Here is a 14,199-nt window from a genome sequence, read left to right as displayed (position 1 = left end):
GTTGAATTGAATTGAATTAGCCTGACTTGTATTGAACTGAATTTATTTAAATTTAATTGACAGCTGTTACCATCTGATCAATCTGGTTATATCACCAACATCCCAGTCACTTCCAGTCTTGCTGAATTAATAAAACACTTTAAGTTTACAGAGCTACTTTACTGAGAAAAATTTTATTGACTTCTGTTTACAATGTCAGGAATGCATGGGTGGAAAGCAGGATGAGAAAGACCCAGCACAGAGGGTCCTCAGACAGCTTCAAGCTGGCTTACACAGGGAAGAACTTAAGGTTTTCTTCACACTTTGGCCTGACACTTTAGCTGGATTACCATAAGCACTAGAAGCACAGTGAGGCACAGAAGCAGAAAATTAAACATGCCATGCATCTAAATATAGCACCACAGAGAAAAATCTAAGGTTCCAAAGAAAGCAGTGTAGAGGAAGTCTTTACTTTGGTCTCTCACTAGGTATATTGTCAAACATTCTTGGCAAACATCGTCATGGAACTATTCTAAATTTTGTTTTAATATATTTTAATGATTTTTGTTCCAAAATATAATACTTTAAAAATACTATATAATATATAAAAAGATATATTTTATGGCTAAAATCTGTAAGTTATTCAGCTAAGTCACAGGCAAGCTTTGTAAGTTTCTGGTGGGTCAAACTATGTAGCAAAGGGACTCATTCTACATAGATACAAAGAGAACACCTTATGGAGAGATGCCAGAGTGACATACTGCACAAAGAAATAGAACACGTAATCAACCATAGTGAGGTAGAGAGGAACCGTACAATTAGACAAAAATAAACCCAGAATCTTGAATGCTTATGGTCCGGAGATGGTAATGGAGGTTATCTCCTTTCTATGGCTATAGGAGAAGAAATGCACTTCTAGAATATTTAAGGCTAGAAAGATCAGCTCATGGCCTCCCTTTGCCAGGGTTACTAGGAGGCTAATGGAAGATTGGCACCTGTGTTGGAGAAGAACACCACGTAAGTGAGAAAGGCCTGCTCAGAGGGACATTATCGCCTGCAGAAGTAAAGTTCCAGCATCATGGACTGTATATCATTCAAATCTTATATATGATAAATGGATCGATGAAACTTTATTTGAAATCTGGGATTTAGGTAAGTCAGAGAGATATCACAGTAAGTCGTGATATGTGTAAGACCAGAATGACTAAGTTGCAGTTTATAAAACTTAGGAATTACTGAGATTTCTACAAAAATGAAGGGTTTTCTGAGATATATAAATAGTGCCTAGATATACTTGATCAAAAACATGCTGTTTGAATATAAACTTTAAATGTATTACTGAATAGTCATAAAAAGAGCTGCTCTTTTGCATTCCTTGAATATATATTTTTCAATTACAGCCACTTCTGTGTCTTAAATTTGACTGTAGGAACCAGGAGATTACAAAGAGGAGGATGCAAAGTTTCTGATGTTAGGACAAGTTATTTTAAGAGTCAAATTCAAGGAGAGAATAAATCTCTTAAATTTTACTCTGCAGTCTCAACATTAAAGTGATGTACATGACACACTTACTCAGTGCTTTTATTCAGGAAGTAAAAAAGGAAGCCAGCAAACAGCTCTGACACTCCCTACTCCTAAAAAAAGTGCCTCAGTCCCCTGCAACGTATCTGTTAAGGAGAAAAATGTGAAAGCCCAGTTCATAAGTTTTAATGATTTGGTTTCTGAGGAAAAGACAGAATGAAATATTGTATATGATTTTGAGTCTCTGAAAATATGCACCTGTAAGGTCAAAATAGGCAAAATTAAAAAATAAAAATTGTTTCGTTGGGACACAAGATTGTAGCAAGAGCTGAGGGAGATGTGACTTGAAATACGAATTGGGGAGACACCTACATATAGGTGATAGTGGAAGGCATGAGCGAAGATGAGAACTCCAAGGGTGACATCTGACAGAAATGACCTTTGATTCTCAGACTGAGGAAGGGTAAGAAGCATGGCACTCAGATTCATAACGAAGTACTGTAGCTGCCATTTTTCACAATGGCAGGGGGCAGAGAAGGAGCTTCATTAGGCAGCTGACTTCCTCTTTATCCCTATGGAGTCAGAATGCTGGGCTGGTTCTCATTCTGATGATCGTTCTTATATAATAATCAGCTACCTCAGCCTCCTAAGTCGCAGAAAGTGTCCACCAAACTCAGACACACGGAGAAGTGTTGTGTCAATGACCTACGAGAGAAGAGCAATGCTAAGCTACCTATTAGAAGACTCATGTCTGAGGCAAACCATACTTCAAGATAATTTTGTTGTCCTTAATTCTTTCTTGCCATATGGCTAATATTTAGAATATTCTGTCTTTTTAAATGAACCAGGCTTTTCAAAAGAATGTTTAGAAATTTGAACTTTTAATTTTGCCTATTTTCACTCATAAACGTCTTCCCTTGAACTTGACCAAGAAAATCATCAGACATACAGAGCTTTTATTTTTTGTTAAAACAAAAGTACCAGTACATTTCTTTGGATGTTATACATATAAATACATACGTATATACATACATACATGCATGCATCACTCCCTTCTTTCCAGGTTGTCTTCCCCATCGCTAATGAAAAGTGAGCCATCATTTGACCCTTCTATTGTTATAAATTTCAGCATTCATTCATTCATTTAATAAACACCTTTGAGTGTCATTATTACTAGGTGCATAAAAAAGACAGACAGTCCCCCTGCTCTCATAGAGTTTACTTTCAGAAATACATCTTTTCTCTTGTGACAGCAGATTGTGATAAAAATAAAAGAAAACAACAAAAAGGGAAAGAATGGAAAGGAAAGATAAGGCAAAGTTTATTGGTTTCCTATATGGGAAGAAAATGACAAAACAATCTTTAAAATTTTGCTGCTGTTTCAGATCATTTTGTTCAGTTTAGCAGCAACATGTGATTCCGTTTCTCTAATTCTCTAGTCCTCTAACCAGATATAATTGGGCAGACGTATGTCAACACGACCCTGAAAAATATGGGCAGGTTACACCATACTAGATCATGTAGATGCAAACAGCCCTGGAGATAGTAATCCGTTCCTTCATGCAACAAGTCTATTGACGGTCTTCTGCGCTGCAGGCATTCTTCTAGCTCTGAAGATTCAGCAGTGACTAGCACCCCAGCATCTCCAAGCATAAGGCTTAGTGTTTGAGCTGGAGCCAGGCACTGCCGCCTCTGCACAGATTATTTTTAGGAGACCTGCAGATCCAGTATGACCAGTAGCCTCCCTACATGACAAGACTTTCGGCCTTTCCCCTTTTTTTCATATCTCCAGAATCATAGAAAGCTAGAATTGGAAGGTAGCTTACAGTTTATCTAGATTAACTACTCTAATGCCTTTTATTTATAGATGTGTGAATGAGGGCCAGAGGTTTGACTGAACATCCAAAGATTATTCAACATGTTGCGATAATGATGAGACATACGAAAAATATTCCTTGTGTGTGTACATGTGTGTTTACATGGATGCACTGAGGCGACATGCAAGGACCATGTTGGCTCAAAATGAAGCAGCCCTCCCACTTCCTTAAACACTATTTTCCACATTTTCCCCAGTAACAAACTTACCATCTTACTGTTCAGAGCATTTTTTATTTATAACTAAATTCTCCTTTGAGCTCTTAGACTTGGCAAACTGAAAACCCTGCAAAATTTTTTCATCTCTTGATGTCCCTTCCATAAATTAATCAAGATAACTCATTTTCTCCTACATTTCCCATAATCCAGAAAATGAGAATCAAATGTAATTTTTAAAACTCAGTGAAAAAGCCTTTGACTTTCTCTTTCACGATTGCCTGTTTTTGATCCTCTGAAAAATACAAGGCAAACTTCCAACACAGACAAGTTAATGTTATACCCTGACTATATTCAAAATAACTCAATCATACTCATTAATATGAAGATAGTGAGAAGCCCCCACATTTAGTCTCAAACAACATGAGGTCATGAGCATACGAGGGAATCATATACTCCTGGCCATTAATCTTAATTTCAGAAATTACATTTGAAGATTTAATTCCCTCTTCCTATGTCTAGACAGGCAATGAAGAATAATCCTTTCAGCTTTAATTGCATTTACTCCTATGACTTCATAAAAAGGACAATTCTAGTCGCTATTTGCAAAAGAAAAAAAAAGATCATATACGATCCTCATGATCACATTATATTTGTTAGTAACCTGAGTAGCTGGGCCTCCGTCGGAGACATAAAAGAAATATAAAACAAAGTTTCTATCCTTAATAAAAATCATAGTATTCATCAACAAATCATCGATCATCTGCTATGATTACAAAGGAATGCAATGCAGAGATTCCCTCAGGTGGCTTAGCTTCTATTTCAAGACGGAAGGCGTATTACTTTGCTAAGCTTGTCATAGCAAAATACCACAAGCTGGGTGGCTCAAACAACAGAAATGTATTTTCTTGTAGTTCTGGAGGCTAAAAGTCTGAGACCAAGATGTCAACAGGTTTGGTTTTTCCTGAGGCCTCTCTCCTTGTCTTCCAGATGGCCACCTTCACACCGTGTCGTTGCAAAGTCTTTCCTCTCTGCACCTGCATCCGTGATGCCCCCCAACGTGTCCAAGCTTCCTCTTCTTACAAGGACACCAGTCAGATTGGATTAAGGCCCACCCTACTGGCCTCATTTTAACTTAATCACCTCTTTAAAAGCCCATATCTCCAAATAGAGTCACATTCTGAGGTACTGGCAGTTAGTGCTTCCACATAGGAATTTTGGCAGGGGGACACAATTCACTCCACAATACAAGGCATTGTGTCTAAGTATAATAAAGTGTAATATATTATCGTAACTTAAGATAAGATCCTGGGATATATACTAACAAGGCTCTGTACCAAGTATCAGGACAACGGGCCAGGAAAGGAAATAGCATTTGCTGATTACCCATTCTGCGACAATCTCACCCGTGCTATCACGTGTAAACCACAAGGAAATCACAATCCAGTCAGTAATCTCCATTTTATAAATGAGGGACACAATGCTCAAAGAGGGGGAAAGACTTCCCCATGTAACACAGGAAACAGTAGGGCTATTTTAAGAATTTAGGTTTGTCATCAACACTCATCTGCCTGCACAAGAATATGTTTCCTCCCTCGTGTTAGTCCTGATTCTGCCACTCACTAGTTGTCTTGGACACATTTCACTGACCTGGAATTCAACCTGCTAATCAATAAAATAAGGTCTCTTCATCTGCTAAGTTTTCATAATTTCCTATTATATATTTTTCCTTCTCGTAAAAGTAATATAACCCATTACACACACTTTGGAAATTTGGAAAAAGCTAAGTGCAATGTGCCACTCTAATAAAAGAACTGTAACTCATTTGGTAAGATTCCTTGCTGGTCCCCCTAACACCCCTAAATATAGCAAGGTAGAGCCTCCTTGCCCCAGTGATTTTTAAATAAAAGCAAGTGGCCATATAATTATGGGACCCAGACCACGTTAGTAAAATATAATAAAGACAAACAGAACAATTACATTCTTAGAGGTCCTTCATCTTAGCATTTGGGAGGTTTGTTTTGTGGATACTTATCTGTGAAGCAGGACTGAGATGGGTCAGTAACACACACACACAGAGGCACATGGCAGCCAGGAAAAACAAACTGAATGGAATCTAAGGAACAAGAGGAAAGAGAAGCCTAATGCTGAAGGAAAGCCAAAGGGTAAAGACAAAGGGACATTAAGGGAGGGAGAGAAGAGAGTAGCCCAGACAGAAGAGACTCGTTGATCTCCATCCAAACGGACTCACAATGGACCTGAAAGTGACTTGAGGCAAAAGCAAACAACGGTGCTGCACCATTTTCTGGCGACTGTGTGTGCATTCGATCATCTCAGACTTTCCAGTAATGGACTGTGTGCCCTTCCAAAACTTAAGGGCATGGCAAAGTGGTATATAATATATCTTGGAGATTAAATATAGACATAGATATATACCTAAGTATGTTAAACATAGAAGTATATGAACAAATTTGTGACTTGCCTCTGCCATTTAGTAACTCATAAGCATATTGAATATCATTATATATTCTTCATAACCTCGATTTTAATGCCTGCATGATATTCAATTGAATAAGTATAACAACCAGTTTACTTAGTCATTATTCTATTTTTAGACCTTTGAATTATTTTCATTTTGTATGCTAGCGTGGCAATGTACCCAGTGAAGCAGCCGGTAATTTTTAAGAGAGGAAAATATCCTGCAAAAGTTGTTAGCACTTCCTTGGTGAAGAGATCAGTCCTCTTAGAGGGAATCTTGGTTTGAGGAGAGTAAAATGAATGATACTTTGGCTTACAACAGAAAGCAGCAAGCATCCACCCAAAACTATAGCAGATTCTTTAAAATATAGGTGTCTAGGATTTAAAATACAAGTAATTAGTGAAATCAGGCAGCACTGTTCTCCCACAAAGCCAGGTGCTCCAAAAGTTTATGTAGGGCCAATGAGCCTTCTCAAACAAGAAGCTATCCCCTGGAATGTGTCACATTATCGGAATCTATCTAAAGCCAGATCATGGGAAAGAACAGGTGCCCCAAGAGACAACCTCCTAGAAAAAATATGTGATACTCTGGACTGGTGAACAGGCCCAACCTCAAGTTCCAGAACGTTGTCAGGAAGGGCTGGTTCTGCAGCATTTGGTGGACACTGGAGCCACTCTTGATACAGCCACTATGATGTGCCTTGAGAACAATAGCACTGTGTATGCCCTGAAAGAGCTGGTCGCCAAGAATTGAACCATCTGGAAGCCAATACCCACTTTGATGTGAAGCAAATGTATTCTAAGAAAAAGCGTCTTCTCCCCCTGCGCACAAAGAAACAATTGCCGAGTCAGCAACAGCTGGGTTCCTTGTTTGTCACGATGATTCCAGCAGTGTTCAAGACCTGATTTTGGACTTCGTATTTTCAGAAGTAACTCCATATCACAGTGACGGGAGTATCAGCCACAGAGAACAAGTCCTTTGATGAGGTGAATGGATCTTTCGTACATCTTTTTCAGTGAAGTTACAATAACAAATTCTTTGGACAAAATAAATATCCCTGGAGACCTTGAACTTAACTTGGGAGAGGAACTCTGGGAACAGAAAGCAGGATAGCAGCTCAGATACGTTGGTTGTGAGTGTTAAAAGGAAATTTGACCTTACTTTGTACTCTCAAACTGGTAAAGCAGGATACAGTAGCTTCACTCTTAAAACTAGCAATGCAATGACAATCTTCCAAAAGAGTTTGCCCAATATTCTTTAATCTGCCTTCATGATAAATTCCTAGAAGCAGATAAAGGTAAATTACTATCTTTTCTAGATATCAATAAAAAATGTAAAGCCAGATAAGTTGTACAGATGGCATGTGCCAAAGTCCAAAGAAAGAGAATCACTGTGAGTTAAAAGAATCAGATGAGGGACCAACTGGTAACATAGTGGTTAAATTTATGAGCTCTGCTTCAGCAGCCTGGGGTTCACTGGTTTGGATCCCAGGCGCAGACCTACATACCACTCGTCAAGCCATGCTGTGGTGCATCAGCATCCCATGTACAAAGTGGAGGAAGACTGGCACAGATGTTAGTTCAGGGACAATCTTCATCAAGCAAAAGAAGGAAAATTGGCAACAGAAGTTAGGTCAGGGCCAGTCTTCCTCACCAAAAAAAAAAAAAAAAAAATCAGATAAAATATGCCTTCATAGAAAATGAGGGACTTAAATACACATAGTAAAGAAAGATTTTGAGTATAGTGAATAGAAAGGGTGGGACTGTCCAGTGTCACTAGCACATTCATTCACTTGTACAAGGAATTAGCACAATTATGTAACAGTGATTGTTCAGGGTACTGAGGGACAAGGAATCATGCTGATTTCAATCAATTAAAAAGTTAGCAAACAAAGAGAACTTCAGTTAATGACTGTGTCCATTGGTCTTTCCTTTTGTAGGAAAAAAGCTAATCTTATTTATATGTGGAATTTAGAAGGGCTTAAATCAAACCAGGCTTCATTGATTCATTCATACATTCATCTAATCATTCAACATCTACTGAGCATTTCCATGAGCCAGGCACTCTGCTAAGTGCTGGAGATGAAGAGAGAAATGACAAACGTCCTTTCCTCACCAGTTGGAGATACATGTATATGTAAATGTATAGATAAATACTCATTTGATATATTTAATAGTGGGTTCATAAACTTACAAATTCTACAGATTATGACATTTAAAAATCCCTCTCCCTTTTATCCAAGAAATTAGTATTTTTTAATAGTTTAAACTTCTACATAAAAGTTGTTGGATTTACATTCGTTTTTCTTCTTGAGATCCAGCCTTGTGGGATGATCATTTTAACACATTGTTAGCCAAAAAGTTGATCAACATGAATAAATTGCCTGAAGGCAGCTTTGAGAAGGACTTGTTCTCAACCTATACTAGTTGACCCTGAAGGGTAAGACCAAAACATTGACTTTTCTCATTTAAGTATCCAGAAGTTTAGACATGTTTCACATTGTTTATTGTGGTTTTCTGAGGCATTAAGAAAACCCAAAATGAAAAGAATAACTAAGAAGATTGGGTAGTTTCAGGTTATCAGTTGACTTTTTCCTCCAGAAGCTGTAAAAGCAAATACTTTTCCATTTGGGTTTTTTAAAAAGCATATATTTGCCTACACATTTAGGCACACTGACAGGTTTGAGTATGCTATATCCTGTCACTGCCAGGCTATGCTGGCCCTGGAGAAAAAAGAGACAATGGTTCAAAGAAAATGAAACCATCACATCAAGCCAAAGGACCCCTTTATAGCACTGCTAGCTATTAGGTTGATAAGAATGTACCACTCAGTATTTCTCAAGCAGCCTAACATTATATAATGTTAGCCTACCCAAACCCAGCTAACCTATCATAGGAGCTTTGGGCAAAATCTCCACTTATTTTTCTTTCTGGCAGCCGTAAAGCCAACAATAGTCTCTTTGTCTATAAGCTCCCTTCTGTCCCTGAACCTCTGATTTAAAAAAACCAAAAGCTTACCTACAATTCTGTCCTTCAGTAAGATTTATCCAGCTTGTTTACTTGAATAATAATGCCTAAGGTCAGGCACCAAGTTTTCTTTATTTCAGTTGCCTGCAATGTGCCTGGCACACAGCAAGTGCTCAATGAATATTCATTGAGTTGATTTATATAGTTAAAAAGATCTGGACTGGTGACTGAATTTGCCCATTATATGCAGATTTTTTAATCACGTCTAGGGAGAAATCTGACCTAAAGTAATTGATTCCTGAAGGTCACATGAACTGATTCAGATCTTAATACAAGTTGTTTCATGTTTAAAATATGTTTTTTGAGCACCTTTTACATAATCCATGAGTCTCAACAATGGGAAAGTTCCATAATTGCTTCTTAAATATCTTTTACTCTAAATTAACAAGCACTCATCTATCCATCTCACTTTGCTCCCTTATGAATGAGTTGACCATTACGATAATCCTTACTATTTGTGTTAGTTGAGGAAAGAAAAGTCATTTAGCCAAGAATTTGCAGAGATAAACATAACTTATATACAAGACCAAGATGATAGAGGACTCCTGACGGACAGGTTACTGCTCTTCAATAGAGAACCCAAATCCTCCCCCACAGCACTCTCAGAGATCACCACAAGCATAATGTTTAGGAGATTGCTATGGGGTTCTGGGGAATGGTACATCCATTACCCTCTAAAAATGTTTTCATTTCTATAATCGGAACAAATTAAGAAGTAAACTCACTGGAAGAATTACAATCATTCAATTCTTCTCTATCAGTGTTGGGAATGAGTATCACTTCCCCTGGAAGGTTTATTGCATGTTGATTTATCTGTATGGCATTAAGTGATAAGTGTTCTGGAAGGCCAGCAGAGAAGTGGAATGGTCTTGCCTATCTCTTGGAGGTTCCTGTCACTCTGCTTAGGAAGATTACTGACTAGGTGCTTCAAAGACATTATTTAGCACGAAAGTAGAAGTATAAGTAGTAGAGAAAAACACTTGTTTATCAGCATATTTTAAATAGTTCCATGACTTGCACTTTATTTCATAACAACATCTTTTATTCTAAAGTAGAGATGTTCTCAAGGCTATCACCAGAAAAACGGGAGTTGGGGACACTTACTTTTAGATATTGAAAGGGAAAGAACAACATATAGTCACTTATTGTTAGTGCCCTCAAGTAGGATCTGACTCCTAGTGACCCTGTGGACAGCACAGCAGAACCCTGCCCAGTCTTTTCGCGCCATCCTCTTCCCTTCTGTTGCTATATCAGACAGTACTCCGCTGCTATTCATAGCGTTTTCATGGCCAATTTTTTCAGAAGTGGGTGGCCAGGTCCTTCTTCCTAGTCTGCCTTAGCCTGGAAGGTCCACTGAAGCCTGTCCACCATGAGTGACCCTGCGGGTATTTGAAATACTGGTGGAATAGGTTTCAGCATCACAGCAACAGCAGCCGCCACAGTATAACCACCAACAGATGGGTGGTGTGGTTCCCCGACCAAGAAATGAATCCAGGTCGCAGCGGTGAGAGCACCAAATCTCAACCACTAGACCACCAGGGCTGGCACAGTCATAACAAGAAAGACTTATTCTACTGTCCAGTTATCTCACATCTCACACACCCTTTCCATGGTTTTGAAAAAGCTTCCAATACTTTAAGAGTGTATAGTTTCAACTTTGAGACAGAGTGTGATTAAAACTGTGTAAAACCTTAGAAAGATACCACTAGAATTTATTTTAAGGTACCTTCCAATCCTTCTCACCCAGCACACACAAACGTACAAAAAAAATGTATTTACCTACACTTCCACTACTATAGAATGTTAGTTCAGGAATTCACATCCCAAAATTGGTAGAGCTCAAGGATCCATGCCCAGGTGGCTGCCTCCTTTCAGAATGCATGTAGTTTCAATATGAGTGTAAATTAATTATCTTCCCCCTCCAACTGACACAGGCCAATTTGCACTGGGAGGTACAGGTGGCAAGGCAGAGGGGTGATCAATAGCCTGTTATACAGGGTCACAAGAAATCTGATCCCCAGGGGGCTTGGAAAGCCAAAGAGGGCAAAAAGTTAATGGGGGCAAGATAGCAAATCTACACAATAATTTAATTTGCAAGTTGAAAAACTGTGACTATCTTGCCAAGAAGTCTTTTGTCCCATTTTCTTCAATAGCAAAAACCCATGATTATCAGTCTTTCATCCAATTTGAATTAAACGCACATACAGAACAGAGAACTAAAACCCAAGGGGGATTTTCTTTCAGTTTGACAAATATTTTAGTGGATTTAACAAAATAAATTATTCTTCCAGAAATGTACTGGCTTTGCATGATAAGAATCAAAGTGTCGCTTTATTTAAAAATGATCATATAAGAGCCACATCCAGAAATTAGATCAACCTATGCTCAACCAAGATTCATTCAAATATTTGGTATTTGGGGTATAGCTACATGTACTGGTCACTATTCCTAGTGTAAGGGATGCAGAGATACAAGACAAAAGATATTCTCTGGAATTCATTCTCCAATGAACTCACAGTTCAGAGGGAAGACAAATTAAAAAGATTATAAGCACTATACTATGTGCATCTCTAAATTAGGAATATGTATAATTGTATCACCTACTTCATTGCAAGAATAAAATGAGATAATCCATATAAATTATTTAGCAAAGTCCCTAGCATATAATGATTTAAATAAATATTAGCATCAGATGATCATAACAACCAGGGTGATGATGATGATAATGATGATGATGATGATGATGATGATGATGATGATATGATGATGCCACCATCCCAAGAATCTATAGGCACAGTGAAGACACAGAATGGAGATTAGGAAAAGATTTGTAAAAGAAAAGCTTTCCTGTAGGAGGTATAAATCTGAGCTAAATTTTTAAAGGTGAGTAATAAAAATAATTCAACAAGATAAAGAGTTGGGGGAGATAGAAATGCCCTAGACGGTTAAGATAGAAACTTCAAGTTTTTACCCCTACCCTGAGCACTTTAGGATCCCTTCTGAGTCTTGGAGCGGCCCTGGACCAGACATGTACCTTAATCCTCACTGAAGGCATGTTCAGGGAACTCCTAGACGCTTTGAGGGACCCTTGTATCTGGACACAATATCCCTAGATTTCCATCCACTTACATTCTGGTGAGAACCTCTTGCATGATCAATTTAATAAACGTCAAGTTGACCAATATTATGCTTTTTTTGGTCTTTCCTATTCACCTGAAATCTATTTGTCTAGTATTCGAAAATATTAATCTGTCTTTCCGTATTTAAGTAAATGTCGCTAAATGTCCTCAAGTCTTACCTGTAGTACATAGTGCTTTATTCTGCTCATTCAGAGCATATATACAACAGTATATTGTTAAATAAATTTATATTAATTTATTCAGCCATCCTTTATTCTTTATGTTTGCTTATAACATACCAGCTACTATGTCCCGCATATTTGTAAAAGGTGTTAAATATAATGGGAAAAACATGGTATTTTTCCTGACACAGCCTGAAACTTTTAGTGATCTATATCTACATTAAAATTTGGTTTGAATCCACAAATGCTAGAAGAAACTCTTAATGCTAAAAAAACATAATAGGGAAAGGGTTGTCAAATCAACTAGTAAGCATTTTATGAAACTACTATAAACAGTGAAGAACATAACCCAGAACACATATCCCAGAACAGACCCTATTATATGTAATAATTTAAATGGATTCAGAAAGTAATAGAGAAAGTCAAGGTTCTACAGATGGTGCTGTAAGTCTTGGCTCAGAACTTGAAAATATGTAAAATTAATATTCACGCTACATATGTGCTAAAAAGTAAATTCCAGCTGCATCAGAGTATTCTAGATAATTTCTGTTCCTCCTCCATATACACTCTCTACCCTTCACCACCCTACATTGAGCCCCAAGACCTTTATAACCTCTCTGAATGACGTCAAGAGGCTACCTTCCCCTTCTAGCTTCTAGTTGGGTTCAACTAACGCAAGATTGCAGCACAAGATCATAGAGTAAGAGGAAAACAAGAGGAGGAATTTGGTCCCCTGGCTCTCTGTACCACATTACCACAGCTTACTCATGCCCTCCCACCAAAGGCTCCTATCAAGTGGCCCAATCTCTAAGTTCCAATAACTTTTCTCTATACCTACTCCCTCATGTCTAGGACAGGTAACAGGACCCTGGGCACGTCACCATCCCTTAATGGTTTTCTTTAATGCTGCCCACACCATTTCAATAATCTCCTGTAAAACGCTCTTCTATCACACTATTTGAGTGAGCTGTCTGCTCCTAGTACCCTGACTGATACAGAGACATATAGGAGCTTAAGATAGTCAGCTCTCCTAGGTAGTAAAGACTTGCAGTTTTATACAAAACTTGTATACAATATCATCTCTGCTCTTGAAGAGGCTTATAGTTAATGAAATAGTATTTGGACAACATACCTTACAAATAATGAAACTCTTCAAAGTTTCATTAAATTTAATACTGACTTTATACACAACATACAGTACAACTGATACCTCCATGGTTACTAAAGAAAACTTTGGTTTTTACCATTTCATTATTTACATGATGAAAATCATGTGATGCCAGTGGAGAACTGATTCATCTGTGGATCAAATAAGGAAGAAAAAAATCCTCCACTCGAGTTCTTCTCTTCCAGGTGACCTAAAATGTCCTTAAATTACTTGTATTTAAGAATGTCTTCATGTCCAAATAAAATCAGTAAAGATTTCTCTCTATTTACATAACAGACCAAAGTCAAATGGGAGCAAGAGTTTATCTGGATACACTGAAGCCAATCCCAGTCTTAAACCTGTAATGTTTGGACATGCTTGTCAAATTATTCCTCAGATTCTTAAATTACTCAACAAGTATTTATCAAGTACCCAGTACGTGTCGAGTATTATGCTAAATGTTGGGGATACATAATAAATGAAAAATGCTATTCGGATTTCATGGATCTTAAATCCAGGAAAGGAGAAAATGTTAAAATAATAATAATGATACCACAAATAAATATTATAATTATAATAACTGCCATGCAAGATGCACTAAAACTGACCAATCATGAGATCTTGTCTTGATGGGAGGTCAGGAAAAATTTCTTTTAAAGATTTGTTCTTAAATCTGAGACATAAAAGATGAAGAGGAGCTCTTTCAGGCAGATGG

Source organism: Equus przewalskii, chromosome 22 (genome assembly GCF_037783145.1).
Source record: "Equus przewalskii isolate Varuska chromosome 22, EquPr2, whole genome shotgun sequence".
NCBI classification, from domain to species: domain Eukaryota; kingdom Metazoa; phylum Chordata; class Mammalia; order Perissodactyla; family Equidae; genus Equus; species Equus przewalskii.
The sequence above is the reverse complement of the archived record's forward strand: the minus strand, read 5'-3'. Positions refer to the sequence as shown.